The sequence below is a fragment of the Microtus oregoni genome, unplaced genomic scaffold (genome assembly GCF_018167655.1).
Source record: "Microtus oregoni isolate MIOR12 unplaced genomic scaffold, Mior012 000055F_ref0000237, whole genome shotgun sequence".
In the NCBI taxonomy this organism is placed as follows: domain Eukaryota; kingdom Metazoa; phylum Chordata; class Mammalia; order Rodentia; family Cricetidae; genus Microtus; species Microtus oregoni.
The window spans coordinates 5,494,075-5,503,377 of record NW_024543831.1 but is presented as its reverse complement, the minus strand read 5'-3'; positions in this window follow the sequence as shown (position 1 = coordinate 5,503,377).

Genomic DNA, 9,303 nt, shown 5'->3' with positions numbered 1-9,303 from the left:
AGACCCAAAGCAGCAGGATCTCCATGACGTAGGGCAACAACAGGATACCCAAGAGAAGTTCCCAGGAGGGCCCAGTGTTGATAGTGTCGAAGAAACCAGAGGCCCTGAACCAGACCAGTGACACTTTGGAATGGACACGTGCAAGTAAAGATGTATGCACGAAAGGGTCCACTGTGTGATTCACTGTGTGACTCACCGTGTGACTGACTCACTGTGTGACTCACTGTGTGACTCACTGTGTGACTCACTGTGTGACTGACTCACTGTGTGACTCACTGTGTGACTGACTCACTGTGTGACTCCCTGTGTGATTGACTCACTGTGTGACTGACTCACTGTGTGACTCATTGTGTGACTCACTGTGTGACTGACTCACTGTGTGACTGACTCACTGTGTGACTCCCTGTGTGACTGACTCACTGTGTGACTGACTCACTGTGTGACTCCCTGTGTGACTGACTCACTGTGTGACTGACTCACTGTGTGACTGACTCACTGTGTGACTGACTCACTGTGTGACTCCCTGTGTGACTGACTCACTGTGTGACTCACTGTGTGACTGACTCACTGTGTGACTCACTGTGTGACTCACTGTGTGACTGACTCACTGTGTGACTCACTGTGTGACTGACTCACTGTGTGACTCACTGTGTGACTCACTGTGTGACTGACTCACTGTGTGACTCACTGTGTGACTGACTCACTGTGTGACTGACTCACTGTGTGACTGACTCACTGTGTGACTGACTCACTGTGTGACTGACTCACTGTGTGACTCCCTGTGTGACTGACTCACTGTGTGACTGACTCACTGTGTGACTCCCTGTGTGACTGACTCACTGTGTGACTGACTCACTGTGTGACTGACTCACTGTGTGACTGACTCACTGTGTGACTCACTGTGTGACTCACTGTGTCACACTACAGCTTCCATAATGAAATTCCTTTTTCTTTCTGGCTCTCTTTTTAATTTTCTCCTAAATTTTATTTTATTTTACTTTGGGGTTGCGGAGGTTGCAAGAGTAGAGGGTGGGTACAAAGAAATGGGGAGATCAGTAAGATAGAGATGCATGCTATGAGGGACACAGAGAATAAATAAAAAGGAAGTTAAAAGTTCATTTACAACACTAAGATCATCTAAAATATATGTATGTGTGTGTGCGTGTGCGTGTGTGTGTGTGTGCGTGCGTATGTGTGTGTGTGTATGTGTGTGTGTGTGTACATAAGTCAGAGGCTAGCACTGAAGTCATTCTAGGGAACACCACCCACTCCCTTTGAGAACGGTGCTGTTAATAGCCTAGAATTTAGCACTTAGACTAGGCTGGCTGATGAGTGTGTCCTGGGCATCATCTTGTCTCTACTTCCCCAGTGCTGGGATAACAAGCAGGGGCCACCATGCCTGGCATTTTTACCTGAATTCTGAGTATCAAACTCAAGTCCCTGGGTTTGTGAGGCAAGCATTTGTACTTATGCACGCGCACACACATGCACACACACATACATTTTAAATTTTTTAATAATTTTTTACTTCTTTAAACTTTTTATTTAATCTCCGTGTCCCTCACATCCTGCATCTCCATCCCACTCATCTCCCTGTCCCTTTGTAGCCACCTTCTGCCCTTTTACCTACTGAGCTGTCCCTCCAACCCTCACACTCTTCTGTAGCAACAAACTTATACTTTGTGGTCTGTATCAGGCATTGACCTAAAAATATTTAAAATATCAACTTATTTAGTTCCCACAATATCCCTGCTTGAGTGCGCATAAGTGTGTGTGTGTGTGTGTGTGTGTGTGTGTGTGTGTGTGCACGTGTGTGTGTATGTGTGCATGTTTGTCCCTTTTGTCCTTCTCTCACACACTGGAAACTGAAGTAGAGAGTATCAAGGTGACTTGTCTGGCTACCCTGGGGAGGTGACAGGTTCCTGGCATCCCTCCTGGATTAAGCTATCTGAATAAGGCGCAGGATACACATGAGCTCCTCTGTGCTCTTTGTGCTCTTTACTTTCGCTAAGAAGATGAGATTTCAGTTCACATTTGTTTCTCAGGAGTTTTACTTGTCTACTTAGGGAACAACGACTATAGATAATGTGGTTCAATATTGAGTATGAGCGACAATAAACTGACAGAATGGATTTGACAATGAATGAGAGGCCTGCTGTCGTACTCTCTCCACCCTTGACTACCTTTTTCCTAGGAAAACCAGAGAAATGTATTTCTCACAGAAATGTAAATCTCACAGAAAAACCAAGGGTGCCAGAGTCAGTGTGTAGAATAAATATTATCCTTCCCTCACTTCTGCCAGTCATGTTTTGATGATAAAACCTAACATGTTCCTCCTGTCCCTAGATGGAGCATCTTTGCTATGGCTTGAGTGGGCGAGGCCCTTCACAGGCTCATGTGTTAAGCATTGGCCCACCAACTGTTGGCGCTGCTTTGGGAAGTTGTTGGAATCTTAAGAAGTGGGATCTCACTGGAGAATGTAGGTGGGTGGTGGGTCTTAAGGTTTCTCTCAACTCTACACTGCTTCCCGTCTCTTTTATAAGCAGTCACATGTTGGTCCTGCCACTGTGCCTTCCCCACATGATGAACTATATACCTCTGCAAACTTTGAGACAAAACAACCCTCTCCTGTTCAAATTGCTATTTCAGGCATTTTATCATGCAATGAGAAGTAACTAATAAAATGCAACTAATACACCTCCTAGGATATGCTTGCTACCCATCTCACCAAGAGGGATGACCTCATGGCCCAATTATACTCTTCCCAATAAAATATTAACCTTGCTTATAGTAACAGAGGGGAGACTAATCTATCCTGTGATTAACATTATATTAAGATAAGCTTAATTAGAGGGGTTGCAGATAGCATGGCATTAAACTTCTGCTGCCTTTAATCACATTGCTAATTAAAACCCTGCTCCTCTCTCCTGTATTTAGAGAACAAATAATCTTCAAAGCTCTGGACTTGAGCACCAAGCAGAAATCTGTTGTGAAGTACCCCACCCAGAGAAATTCCTCCTACTGTTCATTTCTGCTTATGAGTGAGTCCTTACTGATTTCTAAAGCAGCAGCTTCCACGCTTGCTCATGCGCATAGCAGAACCAATCAAAGGGCTTGCTGTAGCATTAGACCCTGGGCTCCTCGCTGGAGCCACATTTCCTACTTAGTAGTCTTGGGTGGGACCCAAGAATTTGAATTTCTAGCATATGCCCATATGACATCATTGGTTTAGGGGTCTGAACCCCCGTCTGAACCGGCCTGAACTGGTCTAAACAGGCTTTGACCAGTCGCGACTGGCCACAACCAGTTTGAACCGGTTCAAACTGGTCAAAACCTGTCTGAGCCTGTCTGAACCGGTTTGAACAGGTCTGAACCAGTCTGAGCTGGTCTGGGTCACACCTCCTAGACAGTTTCAAACCTCCACCTTCCATCCTTTGGCTTGTGGTGATAACATAATGCAAAATGTGCTTAGTCAAACCTTGAAAGTCCACACAGTCTCTTGGTCCCAACACTGTTTGAAAGTCCAGTAGCAAGCAATCTCTTCATCCGCAAACCCCTGTAAAATCAGAAAGGAAATGACACGCTTACCACATTCAATGACACAGAATATAAATTTCCATTCCACTCCTCTTTACCTTTGTGTCCTGTAAGCCACAAAGTTTTGCCAACCTGAAACTGAACATAGTCATCACACACTGTAGAGAGGGAAACACTCAGAACAAGCAATAAATAAAACAGTGTAGAAAGGCTGATTGCCTGCAACCCGTGAGAGGAGCACATATTTATTTCCAAATCAATGGCATCCTCAGACAAAGGAAGCATGGGATTTCCTTGGAAGAATTTATACATATTCATAATATGGATGGCGGGCACATTTCTGAGCATGCTCAATTTAAGGCAGTAGTTTAAGATAGTGTATTAGTCAGGGTTCTCTAGAGGAGCACCACTTATAGAGTAAATATATATGGAGAGGCTTAATACATATTACTATTATATTGTATTATATTATATTATATTATATTATATTATATATAACCTGGCTTACATGTTGTGGTCCAGCTAGTCCAATAATGGCTGTATACCTATAGAAGGTCCAAGAATCCAGTAGCTCATGAAGCTGATGTCTCAGTTGGTCTTTAGTATAGATGGGTATCCTGATAGTGCCAGTGAAGAAATGAACTTGCCAGCTAGAGCAAAAGCAAGCAGACAAAGAAAGTAAGCTTCCTTCTTCCTTGTCTTTTTATATAGGCTGCCACCAGAAGGTGTGGCACAGATTAAAGGTGAATCTGGCTCCTCAAAAGATCTGCATTAAAAGTGTGCCTTCCCATCTCAAATAACTGGATTAGAAGTGGGTCTTCCTACTTTAAATGATTTAATTAAGAAAAACAGTCCCTCACAGGTATCCCCAGCCCCATGGGTTTTAGTGAATTCCAGGCGTAGTCAATTTGACAACCAGACTAGTCATCATAGATAGAAAGAGGTCAGATCCCTTTTGGGTACGTTTAGCTAAAGATCGTAACACGCGTTGGAAAGGGTAAAATTGGTAGACAGGAACACTTCGGGGCATGCTCAGCTCATCCCATAACTAGCTCAGATTGCATTTGCATCATAACCTGATGAACCAGCCTTTCTCCATCTTAGATTTGAAAGCCACTATATAGTAAAGACAAAATAGATTCATTCCTGTTTAGGATTAAGCCTCTCTTTCTCAAGGATTGTACTATGCCCCATATGTTACCTTAACTACAAATGGTTCTGAACTGCCTGTTCAGGAAACAATGGTTATGTCTTTGTTTGAAAATGTTGTTATGAGCATCTTGCAGCCCTACCTTTGTTTCAAGGGGTTATTGTAATCACCTGTTGTTATGACTACCTTGTTTTTAACTCCCTTGTTATGACCACTTTGTTATGTTCTGCTTCTGGAACCTCGCCTATTTGCCTGCCAAATCCACCTACACCTAAGCTATAAAAGTCTTATATTTTCCCACATCCAATGCTGACCTCTTGAACCCCACCTTAGGGAGAGGCAGACCATATACAGGAATTAAAAAGCTCATTTTAAATAATTGGTTGTTTTAATTAATTTAGCCATGATGATTTGGGAAGGTGGTCTTTCTCCTCGAGTCTTTAGGATTAACAAAAGACGGTAGGCAAGATTGTTTCCGGGCATGCTCAATTTTTGTCTTAGTTAGGGTTTTATTGCTGTGAGGAGATGCCATGACCACAGCAATTCTTATAAAGGAAAATATTTCACTGGAGCTGGCTTACAATTCAGTTTAGTCCATTTTCACTGTGGTGGGAAACATGGGAGCATGCGGGTAGATAGAGTGCTGGGGAGGCACTGAGAGTTCTCCATTCAGATCAGCAGGAAGACAGAGTGAGTCACTGGCCTTGACTTGAACTTGTAACCTCAAAATCCACTCCCAGGGACACCCTTCCTCCAATAAGGCCGCAACTAATACAACAAGGTCACACATCCTAATCCTTTCAAATACTACCACTCCCTATAAGCCTCTGAAGGCTATTTTCATTCAAACTACCACAGGGTGGGGCTGAAGAGGTCTCTCACTGGTTAAAAGCCCTTGTTGCTCTTGAAGAGGATCTGGATTCAACTCCAAGCAAGGACGTGGGACTGGGACGTGGTGGCTCACATATGTCTGTAACTCAAGTTCCAGGTGATCTGATGCCCTCTTCTGACTTCCACAGGCATCAGGCAAACATGTGGTTCATATACATACATGGAGGCAAAACACTCATACATATAAAATAAGTAATTCCAAAAGAATTTAAAGAAAAGGATACCTTGAAGGTACATTAATATATAGGCATTTACCCCAAAAGATACCTACTTCACTTACTGGCTAACAAAGTCTATTCCTCATTTAAATTTCTCCATAACATCTTGAGCATTTGATGGGGAACCTCCTTCAGTCAATGACCTTTAAGAGGCTGGACCAGGTTGGGGCGTACTTTTTGGGTACTCGGAGAAAACCACTGGCCCACCCAGCTCGCCCTCTCTCTTGTTCCTGCACTTCACACCATGAGGTTGGACTTTTCATTCCTGCTCCATGAGTTTTTCTCTTACAATGAAGAATAATATTAGAATCTTTTGGAGTTAGCTTGCCATTATTTGACTCGCATTCCCCCCCCTTATGCGTTTAGCTACAGGCATTATAAAAACCGCTCATTTCCTCCTTTTCCTCACCCTCTGCCTCCTCTTTCTCCTCTTCCTCTGTTTCTTCATCTTTCTTGTATCCCCAATTAACTTTTAATACCTGCCTACAAAATTAAAACATATTACAATAGCCACCTTTTCTGTGTCTATATTTCTCTTACATGTGCCTGATTTTCACAACAATCTTAGGTGGAAACTAATATTATCTCCATTTTACGAATAAAAAAGCTGGTGCTGGAGCTCAGAGAGCTATGAAATGTCAGAATAGAGATCCACAGTCTTAGTCTATTGAGTTTCTCCTAGCAGGCTGTCCCACCTCCGTAAAAAGTGGCCTGGCGCCCAAGTCCTCCTGAAGGTTATTATCCTAGACATCCCTCTGCCTCCCATGCATAGCCTTCTGCTCCAGGCTGAGATGCCTCACCATCCCCTGAAGAGACATGTTTACTTCTTGTCCTTATGGCTTCAGTTGTTCAGTTCCAGCAACCTACAGAACCAGCTGAAACCCTCCAGATAGCTTGTGACGTAATCTGCAATGTCACCTTGCTTGGATTTAGAATCATCTAGGAGACACGTCCCTGGGTGTGTTTGTGATGGAGTTTCCAGAAAGATTTCGTGAGGGGAAAAGGCCACCATGAGTGGTCATTCCGCGGGCTGTGGTTCCACACTAAATTTAAAGCAGGGAGAGAAGGAAGAGAATGCGCTGAATGGAAGCGTTCACCTCTGGCTCCTTCCTGCTCACAGCGGAACCCTGAGAAGCTGCTGTTCCCACAGCCACACCTCTTCCGCCATGATGAGCTGTGAGCCGAAAGGAAAGGAAGCCAGCCTTCCTTCAGTCGCTTCTCATCAAGTGTTTGGTGACAGCAAGGAGAAAAATATAATATATTTTAATGCCAATTTTTTTATTGGTACCCCAAGTCATGATTACTTGCCTCTTTTGGGGTTGCCTCATTAGATCTTGGGCTGTCCCACCTTGCTCTACAGCAGCCACCTGTATGTCCATTTCTGTCACTGTCGCTGCTCCTAATTCAAGGACTAGGCCATTTATTTTCCTTCCATCATTCCTAGCAATGCCGGAATACATCTTTGTTGATTTGAATTACTAACCATGTCAGTGGTAATTACAATGATAATGACAGCTAGCCTTTGCTAGGCGTTCACACCCAACAATTTTGCGTGTATGTGAAAAATTAAGTTTTTACTTAAAAATGTTTTTCAGCTTCTCTTTTCCCACAATTAAACAGAAACGTCTTAATCTACTTACCAGTTTTTCATGTCATCCGAGACGCTTCGGTGGAAATCTCTCTCTCTGTAATGAGATGGTTTTGTGTGGTAGAGAGTCATTTGTGTGCAGGAACATGAGCTGGCCATTGTCCTCTAAAAATCTAATGCTCACAAGGTAGGCTAAGAGCCAATTTGCCTGCTAGTCCCCAGAAGAGACTCCCCTTGTCTTTGATCTTGGCAACGCTACTCTGTTTATGGTTTATGCTCCAGTTAGTTTGAACTTAACCCAGAATCTTCTTTCAGGATGGGGAAAGGTGTTCAAACTGAACTGTGATCATCATGAACCCATGCCTTGATGGTTCTGGCAGCTTAAACATAGCCTTATTTCTATGGGAATCTCTGAGGTCTGGATTCTGTACTCCTGGGCCAACAGAAGGGATCTGAAAAAGAAACCAGACAAGAAACGAAATGAGCCCACCAGAAATGAAGCCAGAGTGGACATTCTGGCAAGAGGCAGAACAACTTTCTGCTAAAACCTAGACACTTTGTAAGCCAGATGTGTGTAAATGACATAAGAAAATGGCCATGGCAGTGGGAGCCTTAATCAAAAGCAGACTGAAGAAAATGACTGGGAAATAATTAAAAAGGAATGAGCGGAGTCCAGGGAGCCTAGAGACACAACAAACAATAAAGCGATCAGTCTTCCCCTTGGGTTTTCCTTTCCTCCAGCTGGAAGAATAATCCTTGTTTCTGCTCATAATTTGAAATATCTGGAACGCTGAATTTATTGACAGGACGTGTATTTACCATCTAATCAGACAGCTCCCAAAGGGAAATGAGTGCTGTATGCATCAGAGGTACCCCAGAGACTCGCCTGCTCATAATGGCACAAAGAGGAGGGAAAGCGCCATACTTCCATTACAGGGAAGCTCAGTTGGTTAAAGTCTGAACAAAAGGCAACGTTTCTTCATTAGTGTCATTGCGGGGAGCCGATGCCGTGAGAGCTGGAGGCCATCAATGGGATATTGTAGCAATAAAACCGAATGAAAAAATGAAACATTCTGGCCTCTTGTCAATCTCATATCCTTGTCTCTTTCTTTCTGTTTTTTTTTTTTCTCTTAATATACCAGGTAAGATAATGCATATTTGTACTTTCGTTTTGTGCTTGGTAATTGTGCTGTGGGCACTCATTCATTTGACGGAATTTGTTCCAAATGAAGGAAACTGGCAGGTTAGAAGACAGAACTCGGATGCTGCCAAATCACCAATTAAGGAAACTGCCTGAGGGAAAGCCGGACTTGAGACTGGGATCTGTTAAAACTGATAGAATGAAAGCAGAGCTTGAAAAGACATTCGGAGGGGACACCTAATGAAGGAGAAGAGAGGGGATTACAGGGCGGTTAATATCTACACCTGCCAAAGTCAGACCACGGAGACAGACACAGTGGGGGAACAGGCACTTCTGCAAAGTTTTGGGCAGCTAAACAACAAATGTGTCCAGTTCTGCTGTAGTTGATGGGAAAGCCGATCTTCTCCCTGTAAATGGAGGAAGCCGACCCCATAATCAGTCCTGTTCAAATCTTCTCCTTGTGAAGTGACGTCACCATGGCAGATCTAAGCAAACCATAGCCGTGGCCCATGCACCTGGAGTTCCCATCCTAGACAAGGAATAGTCAGATCCACAAGTTGATTGGCTGAAGCTCAGAGGGTGAAGTAGGACACTCCCCACTGGCCCTCTAGGGTAGCCAGCCAGTCTTCCATCAGCATAATGATGTCCTCTCTCCAAACTTCCTCAATTCCCATCCCTACAGGATCCCCATCTGGTGATCTTCCTACTCCACCCCCAAGATCCACCTCCACGTGCATCCAAGGATAGCCTCGGGAATGAAACCTGTTTCTGCTGTTGG